This window comes from Rousettus aegyptiacus, unplaced genomic scaffold (assembly GCF_014176215.1).
Source record: "Rousettus aegyptiacus isolate mRouAeg1 unplaced genomic scaffold, mRouAeg1.p scaffold_m13_p_10, whole genome shotgun sequence".
NCBI classification, from domain to species: domain Eukaryota; kingdom Metazoa; phylum Chordata; class Mammalia; order Chiroptera; family Pteropodidae; genus Rousettus; species Rousettus aegyptiacus.
This window is the reverse complement of record NW_023416285.1, coordinates 72,547,633-72,574,777: the sequence shown is the minus strand read 5'-3', so window position 1 is coordinate 72,574,777 and position 27,145 is coordinate 72,547,633. Positions and strand designations below refer to the sequence as shown.

The 27,145-nt window shown below is 36.8% G+C and overlaps 1 protein-coding gene across 24 annotated transcripts in view; it reads right to left on the bottom strand.

Annotated features, from left to right (window-relative positions):
- The window catches only part of APBB2 (amyloid beta precursor protein binding family B member 2), a 328,869-nt gene that overhangs the window by 228,268 nt on the left and 73,456 nt on the right, over positions 1-27,145 (bottom strand). For 22 of the 24 annotated variants that reach the window (XM_036228008.1, XM_036227996.1, XM_036227999.1 and 19 more), the window contains one exon: positions 6,500-6,599. The exons of 1 other annotated variant lie outside the window; for it this stretch is intronic. The gene's annotated coding sequence lies outside the window, so the exon portion shown is untranslated. Of the gene's footprint in view, positions 1-6,495; positions 6,600-27,145 lie in introns of all 24 variants that reach the window. One more of the 24 variants, XM_036227985.1, reaches the window with a different exon arrangement.

Below are 27,145 nucleotides of genomic sequence, written 5' to 3'. Positions count from 1 at the left end.
TCTCACCATCGACTGGGGCTGTGGGAGCTGCTTAAGGGCCCTTACCTCCCTCCTTGCCAGTAACAGTGGCAGAAACGAGCTATGAGACTTCCCTAGGGTTTGGTTTCCTTTCTCACTGCGCACTTGTGCTACTCTTCTGGAAGAAGAAAGAAACCTGTGAGTTTCTCAAATCCCAGAGGAAATGTTGATCTTGAATAACATTTTCCATTTTCTTAAAAGCCATCATTTCCTACTCTCTGTGGGCATACAGAGCATGGAGCAAAGCCTAACCTGCCTCCTTAGGGTTCACAAAGTAGATGCAGCAGTTAGAAGAGAATGTAAAGTCAATTTTAAAAAACAGAAAAGGGTCATCCTGGGATAAACATGCACTCCAATACTGAAGCATCATTCTGTTCTGGTCTCCTTTGAAGAGTATCTGAGCAAAAACGGCTCCCATCGGGTTGAGGACGTCCCCCAACCCAAATTCCCAATAAACCAGGCACATGAATGTATAATTGCAATCTGTTTTCTTATCCATTGTCATTTTACAGGCAAGGATCACAGAGTTCACACACTGAGAAGCTGGGATGCAAACCTAGGTAGTCTGACCCCAGCACCTCTGATAATATGCCCTGACCTAGGATAGCATCTCAGTTTGTTGTCAAAATCTATGTCCAGCTGGGACCAAACAAGAGCAACCTTTAACAAAGTCCTCCATGTGAGTTTACAAACTGAGGTCCTATCTGCTTGAATGACATTGTAACATTTTTTTATGGACTCGAAATTATCATTTAAAATATCCGAGTTTTATAATTACCACAGCAATGCAGCAGCAAGCACAGCTTTAGAGACTTTAAAAAGAGCTGGCAAAGGTGCATTTTAGTCTTGGCTTCAGTCTTTGACAGCAAGCCACAAATTATTTTTCAGATAAAATGGCAATTAGGAATTTCCTCAAACTTTAGCAATCAATCCACATATCAAACTAAAATCCAATGACTCCTTTTCAAGTTCTATTTGACTATAACTGCAACTGAAGTTTACTTATCTATTATTACTATTTACATATTAAAAATTGTTGAATTTTAGGAGACAAAAAATCTTAAGATTATTCATCTTACCCACATATGCTTTATTGAGCAAAGAGTTATGAAAGGCAAAAAGAAAATTAATGAGACCGGATCTCAGTCTTTAGGATCTCACAGCCTAGTAAATTCAACATTATTTAAATCACCATTACTCAATTCAAGTTATAAACAAAAGATAAAATCAGAATATGTCATCAAAGAGATTCAAGTGGGACATTAAGGGAGTTCAACATAACGGAAAGATTATCTCTAAGCATAGCAGGGTGGTTAAGAGCATAAACATGAGAGTCACATAGACCTGGGTTCTAGCCTCGACTATGCCACTTCCTAGCTGTATGACATTAGACAAGTCATTTAACATCCCTGAGCCAAAGTTTTGAAATCTTTAAAATGAGGCAATAACATCTGCCTCTCAGAACTAATACAGGACTAAATAAGACAAAACATGTAAAAGTCTTAATACAGTTCCCAGCACACTCAGGGTTGACTACTAGCAGTGGCTTCCAGTCCGAGATCTATTATTTCTCCATCTTGCCTTTCTAGCCCATTCTCTTACCAATGCCCCTTAACTGCTTTGTCCAGGGCCTGCTAGATTTTTCTTATCAACTCTCCCATAAATATGAAGAAATAGCTTTTGAGAGGATGGGGAACATGTCTAACATCATATAATTAAGAAACAGACCACCATGTCCAACTCCAGGTTCTTAAGCCTTAGGGTCCATGATTGTTTCTCTGACTAATCTAATCTCTCCTATTATTTTATAAGCAATCAAAAGGCAAGTAGAGCATCTTAATGTGAAAAATTTTAAAGATGCCCTCTCTATGCAGGCCCAACTCCAAGAGCACACAGCTTGGTGAGTAATATGCTAGATGGCTGTCAGACCCCACAGCCCACCACTCACTTATACCCTTGTGCAGTGAACAATCTATACAACCTCTCAGGGCAGCCCTGGGTCTCCTGTCTACAGTTTTCTCTTTTTCAGTCTATATTTCACACTGCTGCTCAAGTGATCTTTGTAAAACTCCCATCTGATTATGAAGTTTCTTTACCTTTAAATTCTCATGGATCTATGGCCATGCCACTCTGAACAAGTCCGATCCCATCTGGTCTTAGAAACTAAGCAGGGTCGAGCCTGGTTAGTACTTGAATAGGAAACCACCTAGGAATACCAGATGCTGCAGGTGCTGTAGACACAGACAGACAAACAAACAAACAAACAAATAATAAGCTGACAATATCTTTAAAAAAAAAAAAAAAACTCTCATGGCTATATATTACTGCGAAATCCCAAGTCTCTAGCATGGCACATCTGGGGCCCTTGTGACTCTGGCACCAAGGCTTTGCAATCTAAGCCTACTCTGTTCTCTAACATGCCCCAAACCCCAACCACAGGAGAGTTCTTGCCACTCTGAACAGGCCATGAGCTTCTATTCCTTTATGCTTTTTCACATGCTTTTCCTACAGCTCCAAATACTCTCCCCTTTTCTCTCTGTCTTCTAACTCGGCCCACAAGACTTATTTCATAGGCAGGCAGCTCTTCAGTGCAGCAAATACATTTCCTGATTCCTCAGCTGAAATAACTGTCCCTTTCTCAGCAGGCCCAGAGCATCTGGGAGTCCCCACCAGCTCACGGGAGTCAGGAGGATATTGCATGAGCACTGAAGTTATATGGATTGGAACTAGAATCCTAACGCAAATGTTTTCTAGCAGTGTAAATGTGGGCAAGTTACCTTCTCCCTCTAAGTTTCAATAATACCTATAGCAAGGACCACAGTGATACCTGTTAGAATAGCTATCATCAACAGGACAAGTAACAACAAGTGTTGGAGATGTTGTGGGGAAAAAGGAAAACTTATACATTGCTGGTGGGAATGTAAATTGGTACAGTCATTATGGAAAGCAGTATGGAGGTTCCTCAAAAAATTAAGAATAGAATTACCATATGACCCAGTGATTTCTCTTCTGGGTATCTGACAGAAAAATTTGAAAACATTTATTCATAAAGATATATGCACCCCAATGTTCACTGCAACATTATTCACAGTGGTCAAGACATGGAATCAACTGAAATGCACTTTGATAGATGACTGGATAAAGAAGATGTGATACACACACACACACACACACACACACACACACACACAATGGAATATTATTCAGCCATAACCAAAGATAATTTAACTTAGCAGTTACCAAAAGTTTGAGAAAATATAATAAAAGAAAAAACTTAAAGATTAGAAAATTCTATTAATAAACTTATTTTGGAGGCGATGAGTCAATAAATATCATCACTGAATGTTAGTGGTTAACTACCTTATTTTAAGAATATCCAGCCTACTGCTTGTCACATGCCAAATACATGTTATTCGAATTCAGAATTTGAAATTCAAATTAAGTTCCTTGTAAGGAAGAGCGTTTCTCATTACTCTTTGAATAATGAGCTTCTAACACAGTGCCTAGCACATAGTAATTGCACAGCAAAAGTTGCCTTAATAAGTAAACTTAAAATTGAGAAAGCATGCAAAGGTCTGTAAAACATTTTGCATCTCTAATTTGGGTTGCAATTTACTCCAATAAATTATATTCCAAACTCAATGAAATGTTCCTTCTGTACCCATCACCTCATCTGAGAAATTTAGACTTTCCCACAAGAAAACAACATGTAGGTAGAATCCTTCTTTAAGCACAGATATATTGAAGACAGCTAAGAGACAAGAACATGGCACCTGCACTCTTGTAATACAACAAAGAGCCCAAAGAAAACACAGCACTTTATACACAGTACCTGACACACAGTGACAGCTACAATTTCGAACACATATTTACTCCTACAAGTCTCCTATTTGGAACATGTCTGGTTACAGCAAACACTGCAGAGATTATAGAAGGAGAATCCTATCCATTCTGTTTGCAGGTAGAAAACCTGCACCATGTATTTCATATGTATACTCCTAACTGAAAGCCAGGATAGCCCAAATGAAACAAAAAGATCCAATTGTTTCGCTTTCACCAAAAATAACATTATAGATAAATACTTATTAGCGTAGGATTTCATCATTTATTGTTAAATGGAAAAGACAGGATACCAAACAACTTATAGTATATTTTACTTTTTGAGTATTAACATAAAATATATATTCATTAAATAAGATAATAAAAAAAAGAAGCTATTTTTTACTTCTTTTAAAATAATTCATGGCTAACTTATCAAAAGTACATCCACATTTTTGTCAACATTACAGATTCAAGTTTCCAGAAATCTACATCGAATAATTAAATAAAATGCTTGAAACAAGAAACACCTTGAAAACATATTTGTGATTAAGAAAAAAATTAGAGGACAAAGGGGAGTTAAAAAAAAAAAAACTGTGAAGGTTGTTTAAGGTTCTGAATTTTCCCTGAAATTGTAAGTTTGCCTCCCCGGAAAGATATCCCCAAAACATTTCAGTACCCCGTACCCTCCTCAGGGTACTGTCCCGCACATTCTCTCATGATTTGTAAGTTTCAGAAAGGTCTGCCCACCTTCTCCTCCCGTCCCTCTACCCATCTTCTCCTTTAATGCTTACTTCCATATATAATCAGTTTTTTAGGACTCAATTTATGTGGAGCATACTTATACATTATAACTTTCTTCTATTTTTTTTTTAACTTAAAAGTAAATTGTGAACATCCTTCAGTGCATATAAATATTCACCTATGACATTAGGTTTGGTAAACAGGGATCTGTTTGACATGGTCACTCTGGTAACACAGTGTCTGTCTTTAGCTTATTATTATTAGATGCTTTGCCTCTACAAAACAGAAAAATATCTTTACAACAATGTCACAAAGAATATATTTTGATATAATGGAAGGAAAATATTTCACCAGAGACAATATTAAATTATCAAGAGATACTAAATTATTTGAAAGGCAGTTTAAGCAGCTTACTTCCTGGGGCTGTTATATTTCCAATCTAAACACCACTGAAAATATCTGGATCCTGAAGCCCAAAGAATTAATCTCTTGCCCTTTTCATTCCATTTCTGTGGACAGATTGGTAACTTCTGAGATAAACCTTTTTCAAATATCCTTCCAAGATGGAATGACAACTACACCACACAGGATTTCCTTTATTTTAGGTTAATATGTGAATACAAGACTACAAAATTCAACTAAATAAACTGCTGTCATTTTTTAAAATTCAGCTGACAATGGTATTTCACTACTATAAATATTTCACTATAACAAAAAAAACCGCTTTTGGAGAAAATTTCCAAAATTTTTTCTTTCAACAGATTTATATTAGCAAAGACTTGACAGCCTTCCAAAATTATATTCATGGTGTGTATATACAGTGTGTGTGTGTATAATATTTTTTCAGGGCAAATATCTTATTAAATTTCAAATAGGTTTCATAAATAAAGATCCTTACCTGATTATAATTATTATAAAATACACAATTTGATTTATAGTAATTACAATATAACAATAAATTTGATCTTACTATATAATGCACCTATGGGAACTTCTAGAGCAAAGTTCTTTTCTGCCTTGCTTTATTTTAGACATGTTTCAACTAGCTTATTTATACTGCTGCAAATGTAGGATAGCTATAAGACACAAGGCATAACAAATTTAGAAAACTATCTAGTAATTTAATATATGAACAGTTCCTATTGTCAATGATATTGCTTCTGAAACAGAAAGGTGCATGCGTGCATATGTTTTGTTTTGCTTACATTCTTATGAGTCATTCATACTTTCAAATGGTATCTACAAAACAAAGTAGACTGATCTTTAAGCTTCATTTTACCTTTTCAAAAAGATCAGAGAATAAAACTCAACTTTATAGCCCCAAGCGATTTTCCTAAAGGAGCAAAACCATTCGTGTAGTTGTCATAATTAGAATACCTTAGAGTACCTCAAAAAAGGTATAAAATAATAAAACTGGCAGGTGCATCAAATCTTCCACGACCATCCTACATAAGAGACTTATTGAACGAGTGACTTTACATTTTGTTTTCCTTTCCAGACAAAAGAACCAAATGGATTTCATCCTTATTCTAAAAACTCAGACCCAAAGAGCTTATGTAAAAGTCTAAAACACCTGAAATTCAGCAAACGGGGCTCACTTGCCTGTCACACCCTGTTACATTCTCTTACCTTTAAAGTTTAGTTCATCTACTGTACATCTGATAAAGATTTTATCACAACCTTGAGGATTCAGTTAATGACATGCAGAAGAAATGACACAATGCAAGAGTCATTCTAATCTCTTTTGAAGGTTTTTTTAAAAGGTCTCTTGAGTTTCTTTCCATGTTTCAAATCCATAAGAGCACATTAAAACTTACAAAACAAGAAAGGAACGAAAGAAAAGCCACAGACTCACTGTTAACTTTCTGAGAGAAGTATAACAAAAAAAAATTTTAGAGCGAGTTAGAAACTTACTTACTTTTCCCAGGTCTTTGGTACAAAGCTCAGAAGGCAAGTTTCCTTTTCCCAAAGTCTTGTTAATAGCAATCACTCAATGAGTTCAAGCAGCCCAAATATATCTAAAAATTATGTAGAGACAAAAAGTTAAAATTCAACATCAGATTAGAAATTAGAAATCAAAACACCCCATTGCTTTTCGGTCTCTTTGCATAATTAAAATAGATTTCATTGGAATATCTAAATGATGAGCTTTGTTAGTTATTTTTCTTTCAGAATAATACTAAAAAGGCTTGCTAAATCTAGAAGGTATTCTGATCTGTTGTCTTATTAAAGTTACTAAAGCAAGAATTAGCAAGGCTTCTTGGCAACCGTTCACTGTAAAAATGTCTTTCTCAGGGAATCATAAAAAGCAACTGAAGGAGGATCTGGACTTCTAATTATACTGTAACTTGGGAGGGAAAGTCTTCTGAAATCACACTTGCCTGCCCCACCTTCCAAAGATGAGCTCATCTCTCAAAGACAGAGATGGTTGTAAATAGAAGTGAACAATAACAACTTAAAGAAACAATTTAAATCAACAACTTTTAAATGCCCATCAGATATATTCATTTAAGCACCATTCTCTTCTGCAGGTGGTAATGAAAAGAGAGACTTCTGTTATTTTTTTTCTAATAAAACAGAAAAATCCCCTAATTCTGCAGACTAATAACTCCACTTAAAACGTCAGTTACTTCTCTAACAATCCTGTGAATGGATACATAGGTAATAACTCATTCATAAAATAAAGAAGTCTGAGTAGGTAAAACACAGGTAAACCATAATCTAAAGTCTGTGCTCTCCCACTTCAGGCTTTATATTAGATATAATTCTTAGAAGCATGATAAACTCATTTAAGAGCCACAAGAGATTGAAAAATAGGTCAATTTGAAGGAGGCAGAAAGAACTGCTACAGTAGGCAGTCATAACTGAAAAGTAGACAGAATCCCAGAAAAATTAATAGGCATTGCTTATTATTGTCATTGTTACTGCCAATACTTATGCAGTGTTGATTCTTACGCTAGATTTTTCTCTATGTATTTTACAAGTATTAACTCTAAGTAGAACAGAGACAAGCAGAATATCCCTTACATATCACCGTATTACCACACAGTACACTCAGTTCTGCTATAAGCTTGTGTGATTCCAAGACTGATATAGTAGGTAACAATTTGAGCTTAACTCAAATTTCACATTTGTTTATACATAATTTCATTGTAAGCACTGCTAGGTAATAGCAGAAGATTGCACCCAGGCAGAACCAACCCAGCTGCATAAGGATACACAGAATGCACAAAACCCATGCCTCAAACATCTACTGTCAACCTCGGTTTCCACCAGTGTGCTATGAGCCACGACCGTCCACATCAGGTACCCCAACTTTCCTTTCAATTTCAGGTAACCCTCTTCCACTACTGCAGAATAACTCACAAGCTGCAATCCTTCCAAGGCCTCAGTCCTCAAGAAAAGGTCAGGACTTTGTCAAGGTAAAATGCCATATTTATTATATTATTTATCTACACCTCAATCACCTAATATGTGTAAAATTGTGCTACAATTTTTATTCAGTTCTTATCTTATTTTTTTTATAATGTATCACCGGTAAAAGTTTTTGAGTATTGTGTCCCTGACCCTATTTAGCCCCTAAGTGCTATGGGTTTTTACTACATGATTTTGCACAGCATGGTAGTTCTTAGGAACGCATATATCACATTTTAGCGAACTGACTGCACAATAACTAGTGTTTATAATGATGCTTATAATTCAAACCAGAAGGGGTTAAATTGTGATTTTCAAACCTTTTAATTATATTACAGGAAGGGGATAGCAACATATGTAATACAATTTTAGAAAGATTCTCATTCACAATGTTTTATATTACCAACTATGGACCCTTAAGGGTCAGTTTCAGTTATGTGAAAAAATTATTTATGATAAGTTCCCTAATGGTGTTGATAAATGAGGTATTACTGCACCATTCTGTACAGACCAAAAATATGATCTTATAAAAATAGATTCTTGCAGTCAAAAAGGCTTAACTGTAATTACTGAAAAGAACAATTACTTTTTACTCCTTAAAACCAATAGTTGAAAAAAAGACTCTGAAGTTATCCTAAAAAAGTCTGTATACAAAGAAGTTTTCTCTTATAAGTAATATTATTTTAAGCAATTTATAAAATATAAATATCTAACATGGATAAACAGTTTTTAAAAATCTATAAGATATTTAATTAAATTGGAAAATGTTTTTAAGCAACGTTCTTTGGGAATGCAGACTAGAAAGCAGTATGTTCCATACGGTCCCTATTTTGCTTAAAAGTATCTATATCTGGAAAAAAACACTAGAAGGAAAAAAGTCGACATTTGAATAGCTGCTAATTAGAGATAACGAAATTAGAGTAATTTTACTTTCTTTGTATTTTCCTGTGGTACCCAAGTTTTCCACAAGAATCACCTCTACTTTTACGATTAAAAATAACAATATACTATATAAAAATAAGACTAAGGCATTTAGTGGGAAAATTTCTTTTTATCCCCACTATAATTTCACATGTGAATCCAGCCAATAGAATGAAAGCCAATCCAGCAACAAGGACACTGGAAGCTTCCTCCACAAGTATTAACAGATCAAGTCTCATGACTGAGCTTCTGAAAGTATTTTCTACCTCACAATTCAAAAGCAAACACAGCCCCAAGGGGGATGTTCAAAGTACATAAATCCATTAGAAAGGCCAAAATATAATTCGCTTTTACTGGCTAATACAGTCATGAATTTAGTAAAATCTAGATGAAAGGAAATTTTCAATTATATAATTGTACACAAGCTTTTTAATGTCTAAAAGCAATTTCATTCTGAATGAAGAAACTGTGTTCTGGATAAAGCTCCTTTCAAACAAGATCAAGATTAAAGAAATACAAGCAGTGATGGAATTGAGCGTAGGGATGAATACCTCACTTGGGCAGTTTTAAATAGAACATAAGACAAGACAGATTCATCTTTATGACCTCCAAAAGAACTGCATTATATTAAAATGTTCCCAACAACGACAAAACTTGACTTTGAAAATAATCCATTTGCCAAAAATGGTGACTCCTTAGTCATGAGTGCGCTTGGTTTGATCCCATACACTGACATCACATAAGCACTGAATGGTGCAATTACTCAGGAGTCAAGGGACAATTTAGGACAATCTGGCCACCACACACCTGAGATCACTCACCTATGCTTGCAAGAAGCACATCTATGATGTGTCTCTTTCCATTTTCAATTGAACCTTCCTCTCATACCATACATTCAATAACTACTTGATATAAATCAGTTGCTTGAATAAAACTTTCCATTCTCAAGAATGTACTAAGGATTAAGTCAGGGGTTCTATGTGTGTATGTACGTGCATGTGTGCAGTTTTATTTCATAAAATTACAAAACATCTGTAACATTTAGTGTGCACATCTGAATAACAACCATATTTCTACTACAGGAAGTATAGATGTAGTAGTCTTTGGGGTTTTTTTTTTTTTTTTTTTTTTTCCAAAAATGCTGACTTCGATGAAAAACAAAAACAAAACCCTTCTGTTTCAAATCTGCTTTTGCATTTTTAAGCAGTTTTCATAGGCTCCCTATCAAATGGAAACAAAAGCTACTAGTATCATGTTTTGTTTTGTTTGAAAGAATAGAATAGGCAAATGAACATTTTAATTATGCTATATTATACATAAAAATAGATCACAGAGGAGATACTGAGTTCCAGACAAATCAGTCAGTTCAAGTTCACGATCTCTCTCAGAGACTTTCATTTTATCAAATGCATCCTGATTACTTTGGAAAATAACTGAAATTCTTGGTTTCTGTGTCTCACAAGTTGCTGCCTAAAATGCTACACATATGCACCTTTAATAATCTGCAACAAAATATTATATTCAGCAAGTAAATAGTATACTCAATTGTGAATACTTGAAATAAAAACAATGAATTTTCAAAAGAAGATATGCTGAAATATTCATCCATCTACACATGCCTCACACTGACTCTGAAAATACAGCGCACTTAGGAACTCTCAGTATGAGACCTATATTTCTTAAATCGCTCTAAGAATTAGCATATGTATAGCTCAGGGAAATACAGTCTCTTAGCATTACCGGATATAAAAAAGGGCAACCAATGTTTTCAGAGTCTACCTGTAAAACAAACAGTAATTGTTTTCTCAGGCTCTCTAGTCACTTCCTTAGCATAATATCAACATAATCTAAATTGGCCTTAGGCACCACCTCACATCCCTTATTGTATCACTGTGCCACTTTCATCCAAAGCCCAAAGGCCTGACTTTCGATGAACCACTTCCTCTCACCAGTCCTTTCCTTCCAATTTCTAAACTCCAAGTGCCTCCAAGGGAATATTTTAGCTGGAGCTGGGGTACAGAGGAGCTTAAACAAATGATTAATGACTTTAACTTTCTCTGGATTAAACACATTTTTAAAGAAAAGTACCTAGATCTTTGTTTCTATATACTTTAGTTCTTTGGGGAAATAGTTGGGTCCTGGCCTGAGGCAAGGAAAGCATAAGATAAGCACATCTTACTATGCCAGAAAGCAAGGAAGAACTCAAATATTAGTCCAGACAGGATAAAAAGACACAGATGCTACCTTGAAAAGACCCCCACTAACCAAATGCGAGACCGTTAGATATGGATGGATTAGAACACATTGAGTAAAAGAGGAACCATAAATCCAAAGATATTCATGAGAAAAGAGAATAGTAAGTAGCTCACCTTTGTAAAGAATGCCAGCTAATAAACACCAAAGGCGTAGTAGAAATATAAAACTCCATTTTGCGACCAACAGGTAATAATTGATTCGGTCGAGGATCCTTAATGGATGCTAAAACCATTAGGGAAAGGGTTGTTACGGGACAGGATGCCCACGGTCTCAGAGTATCACCCTGTAGATTACCTATCACTTACTCAAGGATAAGCTCTGGCAGAGAACTGTACCCAAGTGACAGTTGGTATAATCAGTTATAGGACAATTGAACTATTATGTGTCTCCACAGGGACTACGTAGTATATTTGTCAAAATACTTAATGCTTAATACTTAATCATAAAATAACAAACAAATCCAGATTGTGGTACTTTCTACAAGACAACTGTTTTGAAATTTTCCAAGATATCAGTACCATAAATGACAAAAACAAAACAAAAACGGGGTAACTATCCTAGATTAAAGGAAACTAAAGAGACAAAATGCAACGAATGATTGCTGATGGATCTTAATGAGGAGAGGAGCTATAAAAAAACATTACTGTAATAAGTGGGGAAGTCTGAATAGGTGTTCAAATATTATCTATATGTGAGATAATATTTCTTGGTGATAATGGTATTATGGGTTATGAAGAAGAATATTCTTGTGCTTGAGAGATACATGTTCAAGTATTTAGGGCTACAGGATCATGATCTCTACAACTAACTCAAATGGTTCAGCAAATAGTTTTTAAACTAACTCAGATGGTTCAGCAAATAGTTTTTAAAGCGGGAAAGAAAAAGACAGAGACATAGATACTAAAACAGAGATAGATAAAGCAAATTTGGCAAAATGTTAACATCTTTTATGGCAGGCCAGACATAATGTATAAAAACTAGTAACCATGGTTACTTGTAGGCTCTATCTATTTCATATTAAGAGAGATCATAAAGGAGCTTATGGTTGAAAGGAAACTGACAAAGAAAGGAATATAATTCACTGGTGTTAGAGCATTTAGCCCATTTTTCAAAAAAAAAATAACTTTTCCAATTCATTTCTATTCTGTAACAATTAATAGTTGTTGGCTGGAAGGAAGAAGATTGAAAAAGAAACCCAAGGGAGAGGATGAATATGGTAAAATTAGCAATAAAAATATTCAGTTCTCCTCCACCTGTTCTGAAAAAGAGTTGGTGTCAAGGTTTTAAAAAATCTGCCTTGTTTCCTGTCCTGGTGAGAAACCCTGTGTGGATATAGACATTTCTAATGAGCCAGAGAGAGTTCCTTTGCAAGATTTATACTGACCAAGGGAAGGCTGTGCACTTCATTTCATGTCCACCCCTGGTCAAGCCTAGAACAGCAGTATTCACCTGAATAACCCTTCATGTAAGCACATGTGCGTTCCTGACCTACAGCTTTCAGCTGCTGCCTCAAACTCAAAGTGCCTGAAACAGAGTTCTCCTCACCAAACTTGATCCCTTGTCTCTATTACCTCTTTTCGTAGTCTATCCAGTGTCAAAACTGCAGCTTCATCTTTCATTTCATTTCCCAATGGCCCATTCTTCATACCCTCTCTTTGTCCACATCCTCAAGGCCATCTTGGCCACAAGGTCTCTCATATTCCAGGCAGAAATGACCTCTCTTTATTCTTCCTCAATATTTCTGTCTATGGCACTTACCTGGCACTTTTTAAATATCTTTGACATGCAGCTTTGATTCTGTACCCACAGTAAGCAAGTGCTCTGCTATGTTACCTCATTTTAAATCACTGTAATTCTGTGAAGTAATTTATGTTATTTTAATCCTATTTTACAGAAGAAATGGATACTCAGACAGATGAAATAACTTGTCCAAGGTCACCAAGATGTAAAGCCGATATTCAGATCCTGGTATTAAGGTTCTACTCGAATGCCAAAGTGTTTCATACTGTTATTTATAGTTTTAAACATGGTCTCCTTTCCTTAAATCCAGCATACCATCTTGAAGGAAGGGATCCATTTTATCCAACTTTGTGCTCTCTCCAGAGCCTAGCATACTCATAATTCATGTTCATTGACTTAAATTTCAAGATTCGGCCCAGAGATCATTTGTCTTTCTGACTTCCAGCCCTCATCCCTACAGAACCAAACACTCAGTCCTCCTTGCCTTCTGTATGCTTCTACTGTAATATATTCAAGTCTTAACTGCAGGGTGCATGACTGCCACATGTACGCCTGGAACCCAGCAGGGACTTAACGAATGTTCACTGAATGAAGTGTTTATGCATGAGACAGTTGGGTTTCTCAACAAGGCTGCTATGGCCTGCTTAAAAAAAAAAAAAAAAAATTGACCTCATTTTTATCTTTATTATATACTGAGGAAAATTATTTTAGGAAACAGTGACCAAGAAGAAATGGAGAGAATTGGGAGAGTACGGATCCTGGCTCTTTGGGTCATATATGCTTTACTTGCTATACTGGGAATACTACGTTCTACAGCTTCCAAATTTTAACGTATATGTAACATTGTTCAATACAAATTATGTCGGGAGCAGAGCCCAAGATTCCACATTTCTAACAAGCTCCCAAAAGATGTCAAAGTCGCTGATCTATGGACCACACTTCTGAGTAGCAAAAAGTTCTAGACAGTTATAGTGAAATTATGCCCACTTAAAGAGATAACAGCATATATACTAAAGTGACAAGATATAAATTCAAAGTGTTAATGCTAGTTATCCCTAGGCTTGTTCTTTCTGTTTTCTATAATTTCCAAGTATTCTATAATGACTCTTGCATTAGAAATAAATTTTTTAAATGCTGTAATACACATACATAGAAATTATACATTTGGACATTTCACTCTGCATGGCTACATCTTTATTTAAGCAACAAACATACTTAAATGAACTAGACTTGGGAGATAACAGGTTGGTGAATTTAGCAATTTCCTACATACTCATTTAAACATGCAGATTAACATAAAATAGCAATTATACTTAACGAGCAGTCACTACCACAAGCATTCTTTTTCTCAGGTTTCTTTCCCTTAAAAGAAAGAGAAAGAATCCACTCATTTGGAATATAATAAAAGGCAAACCAAATCAAGGACAGAAGACAAAACAAGCAGGCACTAAACTGAACCTCTTCCAAGTGGGTCAACAGAACTGCATGAAAGTTGAAACAGGGGTAGAACTGTGTTTCTCCCAGCAGATGCGTGGTGGGCTGGGTTCCACAGATTAGATGGAATAAACTAAAGCAGCACTTACTGTGCACCTGCAAGTGAGGTGAGCAGTGATCCTCAAAAAGGCCCCAGTTCCGAAGCAAAGCAAGGAGAGATCATTAGGAAAAGGCAATTGAGGGTACACATTTGCAAGAAACCATTCTCCAAATACCCAACTCCCCTTCAGTGGCGTTCCAAAGGATGCCAGGTTTATTCTGTAAGTTGTAGAAGCTGTAGCCCTGGGGGTGGGCATTTCACACCCACTCCAATACCTACATAAATTCTAGACACTTGTCCAACCATATATGTCTGTGACTCGGGGAGGGCCAAAAACAGAAAAGGAGCGCTACCACCCCATGGTATAACGAGACATTCCTAGTTAAAGTGAGACTAACCACACTCTGCATCCTCCACTTTCCACCTCAACTCTTCCAATTTCCAGGTAAGAGTTTCCTATCACAGTCTTAGGTCATTCATACTACAATTTCCCCCAGAGTCCTAACTAATTTTTGCCCTTTAAGAAACATTGTGAAACACACTGTGAAATTACCCTCAAGGATTAGAATTTAGTGTCTGGAAGACTTATGTATACAGTGTAACTGAAAAATCATTTCTATGTATCTATACAGTACTATTAAGTACTGTGGTTTAATATCTGTTAAGTTTAAGTACACTGCATTTGGCTCAACTGGAAACACTATGTCATTGTATCTCTGTTGAATTCTATGAGGCTAGTGCCAGAATACTTGAGACAAGTAGGCATATGATGAGTTATTTAAAAAGTGTGATTACTCGAGATTTCGAAACGCATCAAAGTTATCGTCTTGATTGGGGGAAATCTGAATCTATTTGGACTTCCTTATAGTTATTTTATTGAAATTCAGTATTGTTTCTATTTTAAATTATACTGATAGTAGATAGGGGCAGGAAAGGGAGAAAGCACCATAAACTTCTCAGTGCTCTAAAGCCTAAAAGTCTTAATATCTTGGAATTTTAAATTTAAAGAAACTGAAGAGGCATGACAATAAAAAAAAATGTTAATATGCAGTCTTTTGCTTGGTTTCTGGATTAAATGTTTTGTTTTGTTTTGTTTTGTTTTCAAATGCTAAAGACTTAAGGGATAAACTTGGTGAATTTGACTAGGGGCCGTTATTAAGTGATATTTGGGGATTATTGTTAATTTTGTTAGGTGTCATAATGGTATTATATATACTTAAGGCAGCTTCCTTATTTCTTGGAGATGCACGCTAAATATTTAGAGATAAAATGTCATGATAGCTATCATTTATTTTAGCAAAATATATGAAAATTTATACAGATGAAATAGGAAAGAATATTAATAATAAAAAGAAAGAATGTTAATAAAATTAGATGAGGTTCTATGAGTATGCACTGTAGTGTTCTTTCTACTTTTTTATATTTGAAAACTTTTACAATTACAAGTTTAAATTTGTATCAATAAAAAAAATCTATGCCCTTAAAGTTTATCTCCCTAGTCTTACTATCTTGCCAAAATTAGTCTACAGTCCATCTATAGTAGCTGATTTTCTTTCCACCAGAAGACATTCTCTCACACCTCCCAATCTTTGTATCTTTGTGTACTACATTCTCCCAACCTGGTATTTTCTCTCACTGGTCACTATCTCTCTGGTGAGAGCTGACATTCTTTTAGGTACATTTCAAATGTTGACTTTTCTAGGAAAACCTTCCTAACCCCCCAACTTTATGCATCTCTCCTTTTCTGACTCTCTATGATACTTTGTACCTCTCATCACACTCATCATATTCTATCTTACATGATAAAAATTGAAGTTGACATTTACTGAGAGCTTCCCATATGTGAGGCCCTGGTCTATATATCCTCACATGCGGCCTTTCATTTACTCTTTATATTCCTACCCCACTGAGGTTGAAAATGTTATTACCCACTTTTCACAGGTGAGGAAACAGGCTTTGAAAGGCTGAGTAACTTACCTAAGTCACAAGTTTAATAAATGGCAGTTTCAGGCTTCAGTCAAACAGAGCTCCATCTGCTCCCAAACTCTTAAGCACCAGTATGCATGTCATTTGCATCGTGGCCTGATCCTTCCCTACTACATATAACAACTTAAGGCAGGGAGAGCACCTTACTTATTTATTCCATCAACCAATATTTGTTTAAAAGCCACTACTGTCAGCAAACAATAAAGTGATGAGTGAAAAAGGACAGTTTTTGACCCAGATAAAAAATAAGAAAATCTGAACAAATTATGGCCTTTAGTTAATAATAATGTGTCATTATTGGTTCATTAATTGTAGCTCAATGTACCATATCCGTGTTAGATGTAATAAAAAGGGAAATGAGATGAGAGGGTATATGAGAACTCTGTAATATCTTCTCAATTCTTCTGCAAACTTAAAACTATTATATTAAAAAAAAGTCTATTTTAAAAAAGAAAAAAAGAGAGTGACTATGAGGCTCATTTTCCTAACTGGCTCATATACTACCTCTTATGCCAATTCCAAAGAAGAGTGATACAGTCATCTTTAGCACACGGTGTGGCACTGAAATGCATAGATGGGCCTATTTGGGGACTGAATTTGAACTGAGACCTCCAACTGAATGTGAAACATGAGTTTTAAAACCTAATCTCCTACATTTATATCCCTCCCCTTTATACAATGGTAACACGTTTTAGGCTTCAAGTCCCCCAGCTTAATTCACTATGTTTTAATCAGTATTTCCAGAAAGGAATTTACCACATTTTCTGCTTCTCTAAGCCAAATCAAGTTCTTTAAAAAAAGTCTCAAAAAGACTCTAGAAGTTCAATTTTTAAACAAAAAGAGTTGGTACTTTTTCTTAAAAATAAGAGTCCCAATTCAAAAGTTATGTAGCCATCTCAAACTGAAACTTTAGGCATCTGCACATAAACATACTCAACCATACTATGCCTGATTCCTCCTTGAAAAAAGGAATTTTCAGGTTCCTTTTCTGGGAAATTCTCTCCACTGTAATAAGTGACTCTCCACTGCATTTCCGATATCTGCTAGACTACCACATATAAATACCTTCCTATGTGGAGCTAGCCTGACAGATGAGTAACGGTAACTCTTTTTTAGATCAAACTTCTAGAAAACTACAGACCATCCAGGAAAGACACAGAACAGAGCATGACAGATATGTTAATATTTAACAGACATCATCTGATAACATTAACCGCAACAATAAGTAACAGCATTAAGAGTATTTCAGCAGTTACAGTGTATTTTGTAACTGAGTCTCATGAAAGGACTGTGATATGGGTGGTAAAGATATCACCATTTTATAGTTAAGGAAAACTGAGGCTTATAATTGAAGTCAGAACTCATTCAGCTCCACCTCTGCTGACTTTACTCCACGCCGGACCCTTCCAGGCCTGGCTCGGTACCAGCTGTGTTTTCGCTCTCTCCCTTGTAGTTTTCCGCAGTACTGCCTTCATCTTGGGAGGTGCGCTCTCTCACTCTCTCTCTCTCTCTGCAGGTCATAATACATCTATCTGTTCACACATCCGATCTCCTGAGCAGAATTATATAAACCAACTCCAAACTAGGGCACAGCCTCACCCATGCTTACAGCCCCCATTGTGTTAACCCAGTGCCTTCCACAGTGGGTGCTCCCCAACCTGATGGCCCACGACCTTGTGAATGACCCTGTGCTGCAAAGCTTACCCCTGGGCAAAAACCATAAGATAGAAAAAGATACTCTGTTTTGGTTCTTGGAAACTAATGGGAAGTTCAAGATGACTTTTTTCCCTTAATATTAAAGCAAAATAAACTATAATTCTGTTTTACAATATGGCTGATAACCATAAATAGAAAAGAAAATGAATTTTGTTTTTCTTGAGTCCTCAGCTAGACCTTCCATCTAGAGCCAAGAACATTTTGGGGATCGTACCACAGGCCTTGGTTCTCATCCAGATCCCAGAAAGGGGGAAGGGGAAGATGAATTTTACTATCCATATAGCTTGAATTCCTCTTACAGGAACCACTTTCTACAAAATAACACCTAAAATTGGCCTGTGCATATTTCTCTTTCCATAAATCTGTTGGCCAAGTTGACCATTTTGTTATTAGAACCTTTGATTATTCTTAGAATCCAAATCAAATGAAAGTCAAATATCATTAAAAGAGCAAATCATCAAAAAAAAAATTCTTCTCTCCCCCTTGGTATGAAATATAAAGCTCCTGACTTTGCACAGAAAGTAACTAATTCAGAGTTAACTGCTCCTGCCTGAAAGGAAACCAAGGGCTTCCAGTGTGCCAGGATATCACAGAGGTTGCTGAAAGAAGCAGTATGCTGAATAGTACTTCTTGTGTCTTCAAAGTTTTAATATGTCCAACAGTAGAAAACTAAAACCATTTAGATCAAAGAGGCTAAAATTCAATGCTTGCTTTGTTTTTAACCAGAATAATCAAAACTGAATATAGTTCACCAAGGTTTTAAATTTCTGCTTCACTCTGTATTTTCCCTTCTGTGTTCAACTCTAAGAGACTTTTAAAAAATAATAAAAGGTTTAATTCTACCATCAGTAACACACATGCGCTTTGAATTTTTTTAAATCAGGAATGAAAATGAATGATGGCATGCATAGAGCTATCAAAACCCTTCCTTGCATATCCAATGGCATATACTGTAGAATCAAACACCACAGGAATAATAGAAACGTCCTCAAAATTCACAGTTAATGAACTGTTCCTCTGCCCTCATCAGAAAAGTGGTCACAAAATACCAGAGGGGATTTAGGAGGGAAGGAGAGAGAGAGAAAGAGGGAAGGAGGGAGGGAGAAAGGGAGGGGAAGATAAAGAAAGGGAGCAAAGGAGGGAGGGAGGGAAAGAGAGAGAGAGAGAGAGAGAGAGAGAGAGAGAGAGAGAGAGAGAGAGAGAGAGAGAGAGAGTGTGTGTGTGTGTGTGTGTGTGTGTGCGGGCACAGAGCTCTCAGTCTCCCTATAATTGCTCCCCGCCTTATCCCTCAGGTGCAGAGTAGAAGCCCCAGGGCACTGTACAACCCTATGTAGTTTCCTTACACCCTACCCTGAATGTGTCACTTGTTTCTTGATGGAATTTGGACTGGCATGTAGACCTAAAACCTTTGAATACTCACCTAACAAGATAGTGCCCTGTAATTAGTACTGATTTGGTCTCGTTTTTATGGCAACCTGACATCAATTGTGTCAAAGAAGAGTCACTGTACAATATTTTAAGACCCTTTAAAAGCTAACTGTTTTGGCTGGTATACTGACATGTTTTTGTTACCTTGTTTTTAAATCCACAAACCATCATCATCTGGAATAAACTATACAGTAGAGGAAACATACTTTAGCTTAAGTGACCCTTCTTTTTTTTCAGCCTTATTGAGGTATTACTGACATATAAATAGCGATAAAGTATACATCATGGTGATTTGATATATGTATACATTGTGAAAGGATTCCTCCCATCCAGTTAGTTAACACATCCATCACCTCACATATTTATGTTTTTTTGAGACACTGTAAGTTCTATTCTCTTAGCAAATTTCAATTATATAATACAGTGTTATCAACTATAGCCACCATGCTGCACATTAGATCATCAGGCCTTACTCGTCATAACTGAAAGTTTGTACCCTTTTATCAACCTCTTCCAATTTTGTCCGGCACCCAGCAACCACTTTTCTACACTCTGTTCCATGAGTTTGACTTTTTTTGAGTCGATGTATAAGTGATACCATGCAGTATTTGTCTTTCTCTGACTTACATCACTTAACATAATGCCCTCAAGGTCTACCCATGTTGTTGCAAATGGCAGGATATCCTTCCTTCTCGTAACTAAGTAATATTGCATTGTACATGTATTCATGTGTATTTGTATGTATGTACATAAGTGTGTATATGTAATATGTAATTTATAATACATATAAGTATTTATCACATCTTTATACATTCATCTGTTGACAAACATTTAGGTTGTTTCCACATCTTGACTATTGTGAATAATGCTACAATGAACATGGAAGTGCAGGTACCTCTGAGATACTGATTTCATTTCCTTCGTATATATACCCAGAAGTGTGATCGCTGAATCGTAAGGTAATTTTAATTTTTTGAGGAACCTCCATACTATTTTCCATATTGGCTTCACCAATTTACATTCCCACCAATAATGCACAAAGGTTCTCTTTACTCCACATCCTCAACATTTATTGTCTTTTGTCTTTTTGATAATAGCCATTCTAACAGATGTGAGGTGACAATCTCATTGTGGTTTTGATCTGCATTTCCCTGATGATTAGTGATGCCGAGTATCTTTTCATGCACCTGTTGGTCATGTTTAAGTTTTCTTTGGAAAAAATGTACATTCAGTTCCTCTGCTCGTATTTTAATTGTTTGGTATCTATCTATCTATCTATCTATCTATCTATCTATCTATCTATCTACCTACCTATCTATCTATCATCTATTTATTTATTTATGCTATTGAAATGTATGAGTTATCTATATATTTTTTATATTAACCACTTATCTGATATATGATTTGTGAATATTTTCTACCATTAAGTAGGTTGCCTTTTCATTTTGTTGATAGTTTCCTTTGCTATGCAGAAACTTTTTAGTTTGATGTAGTCCCACTTGCTTAAGTGATTCTTTTAAAAATGCAAGTCAGATCTCTCAGACATGGATATTTAGGTCTTTTTTTTGACCTATAGTACCCTTCACAACCTGTCCCTCATTCTGACCCTGCATTTTTTTTTTTTTTTTTTTTGCTTCACCTCTGCATCACTCTTCCTTTTGTTCACTCTGTTCTAGCCTCAAGGGCAGCTTTGCTATTTCTCAAACATGCCAAGTTGGCTCCCCACTGAGGGCCTTTGCCCTTGCAGTTCCCACCACCTAGAATGCCACCTCTTGGGTCTTCACATCACTGATCCCTGCTCATTCGTGACTGCTCGAGGAGGCCCCTGCCCATCACCAACTCTTAAGCAGCCCTCTCTTGCCTCCAGCTCTCTCTCTTCCCTTGATTTCTTCTTCACTGTGCTTATTACACTGATATATTACATACTGGTTTACAGTCCGTTTCCCTCCACAAGAATGCATGGTCCCAGAAAGCAGGGATCTTTCCTTTGAATCACCATTCATCCCTACTGTTTGGACCAGTGGGCGGCATTTGGTCAGCATGCACTAAATATTTGTTGAATAAATGAATAATTTTGTTAGGGCAAAATAAAAAGAACTGCTGGTCTGTTTTCTTAATGACTGTGGCTAAATTTCCCATGACAAGATATTCAGTGGCCATCTTTTGAAGATGTTATAATTCTGTTTAATTTAAGGATGAGTTTACGAAATAACATGCCATTCTATGTGAGAATTTTCCACACTGCACATGAAAACCAGCAGAGTACATGGTAAACAATCAAAAATATGAATAAATTTAAACAACTGTTTAAACCAAGACAGCAAAGATTTCCCATAAAGCGCCAGACAGTAACTTACACTCTGCAGGCCACAGAATCTCGGTTACAACTACTCAACTCTGCTGTTGCAATATGAGAGCAACCATACACAATACACAAATGAATGAGCATAGCTATGTTCCAATAACATTTTATGGACACTGAAATATGAATTTCATATAATTTTCAGGTGTTGTGACACATTATTCTTCTTTTGATTTTTTTCCCCCAACTACTTAAAAATGTGAAAACCATCCTTGTGGATTATATAAAAACAGGCAGCAGGCTGAATTTGGCCTCTGAGCTGTAGCTGACTGACCCCTGGTTTAAATTATTTCTAACGATGGCTTTCATTCTACAGATTAAACACGTCGAGCCCATGAAATCTGCTGGATATCTACAATTAATTAAGCATGGAATAACTGCATTTGTTAAAGAATAATAAGCTGAAAAAGCAGATTACTGGGTGAATAAGCATTACTAATTCATTCTTCTAGGACTGTCTTTCCACCCAGATTTGATCATTTCAAACACAAGTTCTGTTAGCATCTTTTCCTTCACCTAAGTATCTTCATTTTCCATCCTAGTGAAAAAAAACCTGTACTGGTCCTTCTTCCTTTTTCAGAAAGGGGAACTGTAACAAAATCAGAGAGAAGAGGATGGCTTCCTAGGCTTTGGGGCAAGGCAGATTCCAGCATAATGTTTTATGATTAAGTATAAAATGTGTCGCTTACACTTTGCTTTCAAGTACTTTCAAACACGCCCTGTTGCATGGGCTCTGGAATGAGAACTATTCTGATTGCAGGTGCTGCTAGAAGTCAGGGTCATCTGCCCCATGAGCCATAGAATTTGCTGAAAAGGCCAGGCTGAGAAATGGCATGACCAAAACATATTATTTCATAACTGAAAGCAATTTCAAGTTTTGCTCAATTATAATAATAGCCTCATTTCTCTTACATAATAGCAATACGTAAAAATAAAGGATTTAAAGAACTCTTCATGGCATTACTCAGAAGAGTCAACTAAACATAGCAAAGAGGTCTGATCAACATGAAAGATGTCTATTTGACCCTTATTACACAGTAAAGAATAGGAACACTTTACTTTAGGTCTCCAGATGTTTCAAATATCCAGAGGTTGGGTGTCCCAAAACCTGATCAAGATAGAAGAAAGGAAAGTTCTCAACATTTACACATCTAATTTTCTCCAAGCCTAGGAGACATGGTACAAAGCTAAAACTTAATATAACTTAATTAATTACAGACTACATTTGCCCTATCCATTTTGAAAGTAGATCTACTGAAATGTAAGGTGAAATTTTTTTAGGTTTTTTTGAAAGATATCTAGTGTTCTGCTTCCTGAAGAATTTCCAAGTAAATCAAATTCAAACAAACAGGTCAAAGGAAGACAATAGTTTTCCAACTCCTACTGTACACACCCTACATTTACTGGGAAAAAAATTAAATTAAGCTTCACTTAAATTCCGAGTGTTCAGGGACAGTCTCCTAAGAAAGCAGACTTGGCGTGAGATCCTGGCTTCTCACACACACTGGCCCAATACGCACCAAAGACAGCCATCACAAAGCCTCGCTGTCTCTGCAGGAATCTCCTCCATTCTGCTGATCATGGGACTATCCACATAAATGAAAGCTGAGGCATCAAATCATAGAAAGCTGTAAGATAAATGCTTCTGCTTCATCTCACACTCCTGAGTTTCCGAGGAAATGAAAATGCTGACAAGGAATGCAGTTTCACATAAAAATTATCAGAAAAGAATGACTAAAACCAAGGAATCACCACAGTAGCTGCCTGGCAATCCTGTGAACATACAAATCCATTCTTTTTGGGAAGACCCACGGTACCACTGAATCACCCTCTTCCAGATATCCAGGGAGACTTGATGCTGAAACCAGGTGAGGGAGTAGGTCACCAGGAGGACGTTTCCCTAAACAGCCGTGGCTCCTGTTTGTATTAGTCAGCTAGGGTTGCAGCAGCTAACTACCAGACTGGGTGGCTTAAACAACAGATTTATATGTCTGAGATCAAGATGCCAGTACAAGGTTTCGGCCAAGTTGTTTTTTTTTATGAGGCCCCTCCCTTGGCTTGTAGATAGCTGCCTTCTCGCTGCATCCTCACGGGGTCTTCCTATTATATGTCTGTGTCCAAATCTCCTCATCTCACAAGGACACCAGTCATACTGGATTAAAGCCCCCCTTAATGACTCATTTTAACTTAATACTTCTTTAAAAATCCTATCTCCAAATATAGTCACATTCTAAGGTACTGAGGGTTAGTTAGGACTTTAGCATGTGAATTTGGAGGGGATACAATTCAGCTCTTTATCCTACTGGAACCACTGCCATGGCAAGGCTGTTCATTCATTCTTACTAGTGCCAGAAGCTAGACTTAATAAACTATTAACTCAATTCATACTCTTTTGAAAAGTAACTATCTTTCTTTTATAATGAAAGGACATTATATTTAACAATATCTCAACACCACTATGATGTTGATTACCAAAAAAAAGCAACATATCATTTTTACTGCCTTTATGAAATACCTCACTACATACCAAATGCAATCATAAAGAAAAGTCTTTGGGGGTGAGGTCACACCCAAAAGATTTCTAAGTACCAGGTGCCAGCCCACATTTTAAAAACAATCTGCACTGCAACAAAGATTCAACATAAGTAAAAACCATGCTATTTACCTGATATTCATCATAATGGAAGGCAAGTGTAAACACACTCTTACTCATTTCACGTGTGCCTTTTCGTGTCAGCAGTCATGTCTTTGCATGAAGCACTACCAGTGCTGTACTAATCTGCACTGCAGGCTCCTAATATCAAAATGGGTTAAAAACTAATCCTGTAGAGATCAAGACTTCTATTCAAATCACATGAATAAACAGGAACATCATAAGCAAAAGGTAACATTTTTAAGTCCTATACCCACAGGATCACCGAGGCCCCCCTCAGTCTTTCTGGCCTCTCCATCCCCACCACCACAATCCAAGTCGTTTTTCTTCTCCACTAGTACCACATTCTTCTAGAAGAAACCCATACAGCAGGAACAACAAACTACTCACATTTGAATCCTAAGCACCTAGCACAGTACCTGGCACACAGAAGGCGCTCAATAAGCATGGGAAGTCAACACTCCTGTGCATCTAGGCTCCTTTCATCCCAGCCCCACTTTCCATTTCTAGCCCATCTTCAGTCACCACTCCCACCCACACAGACCCTCTGACTTCACAGGCACACACATTCGCCTTTGAACACCTCCGTGCACACTCCTGCCTCCACACTCGTTTACACTGCTTCCCCTCCCTAACATGTCTTCAAGTCGTCCCCCATCTGTGTGCCTTGAAAAGTCCAAATTAACATTGTAGGCTTGGCTGAGATAGGAAGAATTACTTGCTCTTTTACTTGTGGTGCACAGAACTTTGAACACAATGTATTAAGTCAAAACACCTTGTTTCTTGCTGTCTCCCCAAAAGACCATACGTTGAGGGCTAGGCTTGTCTTTTCTTTTCTTTTTTCTTTTCTTTTTTTTCAGTGAATGACATGTAGGAGATATTAAGTGACTCCTGAAAGCTACTAATTCATTCATGTGACAAATATTTATCAAGCATCCACCCTGGATGGATGTGGATTAGTCAGCCATATGGATATGTGGGGAACAGCATACAGGAGGAAGGAAGAGGGAAGGTAAAGACCTTGAAGCAGAAACATGCCCAGTGTGTTCGAGGCCAGTGCACGTGGAATGGCATTAGCTAGGGGGAGAATATGAGGAGATGAGGTGACAGAGGAAAGGAGGGGCATCATATGGGGGGCCTTTATAGGGACTAAATCTACTACTGTGAGGACAGAGAAGTCACTGAGAGTTTTGAGTAGAGGAGTGCCACGGTGTGACTTGACTTTTAACAGAAGCACTCTACTGAGAATACAGTGTAGAAGGACAAGGACAGAATTAAGGAAAACACTTAGGAGGTCTTTACAATCCAGGTAAGAAAGAATTGTGGCTTGGGTTAAGGTGGCAACAATGGACATGTTTCTGACAGACTGGACCTTGGACGCAGGTCTACATATCTTCCTTTTAATAGATAATAATGAAGCCCCAACCTAGACACTTCTCCTCATTCCTAGACCGCTGTGAAAGTCTCCAATTTGTTCTCCCCATCCTCAATTCCCTCCTCTCTCCACCCTACAAACTGCAGCAGGATTTGTATTCAGCAGAGCGCTCCCGTCGCAGCAGCAACTGCTCACAGCGGCTCTCTCGTCGGGGTGCAGATCTGCTCCAAAGCCCTCCACCCGTACCAGTCTACTCAGTTTTTGTCATTCATGATACCTGGCAACAATGGTATTATTTCAGACTTTTCTATATTATAAACATATTATAAACATATATAATCAATTACATACCTACATAAATATACACACATATATGTATTTTGGACACTATCTCCTTAATCTCCCTAATAGATAACAGGTCCTGCACTATGGTGTCAAATACCTTGAAATATGGGGGTTATAATTCCTGCCATTAATAGGTAGAAGAATAAAAGGAACACCAAAAATACATATTATTAATTCTGATGAGCTATCGAACCACTTTAGGAAAAAAAGAGAATAATAAAAATTCTTTTGAAATTAGAAAAATTATATGGCTTGTTGATTTTTGAAAATGAAACATCATTATTATAGATTGAAATATGCATATATAAAAGGACAGCACAATGTGTTTATTCTCTAGACCACCACTGCCTGCCTACATTCTGAAGAAAAATGGTCATCTTCCTATCTATTATTTAATTTCAGCATTCACACTATGACCAAATACAACAGTTTCCAGACAAGCCTATCAAAAGCTGAAGAGTTTAGTAGTTGTTGCTATTGGAAGAGTTTAGGGGCATCATCTCCTTTGACCTATGACCCATGTCTGAGGTATTTAATTAAGAGGAAAGCAAAGTCTGGACACAGAAGTCAAAAGATATTTAAAAGGCACACTGGTTTTTTCTGTGCATCAGTCATTACTTCTAGTCCACACAGGCAGGCCTTTCTTAGCAAACAGCTTTCCTGATTAGTAATAAGATTTTGGAGACTTCTGAGGCTACCTCTAGCCTTATGGTCTGAAAAGCAAATACAGTTCAGTCCAAAGCTCATATTTAAAGTAAACAAACAGAGCATAAAGGTACACTTACAGACACATTTCAGCAAGATGGGATTCTTTGTCCTTCAAATCACATTTGG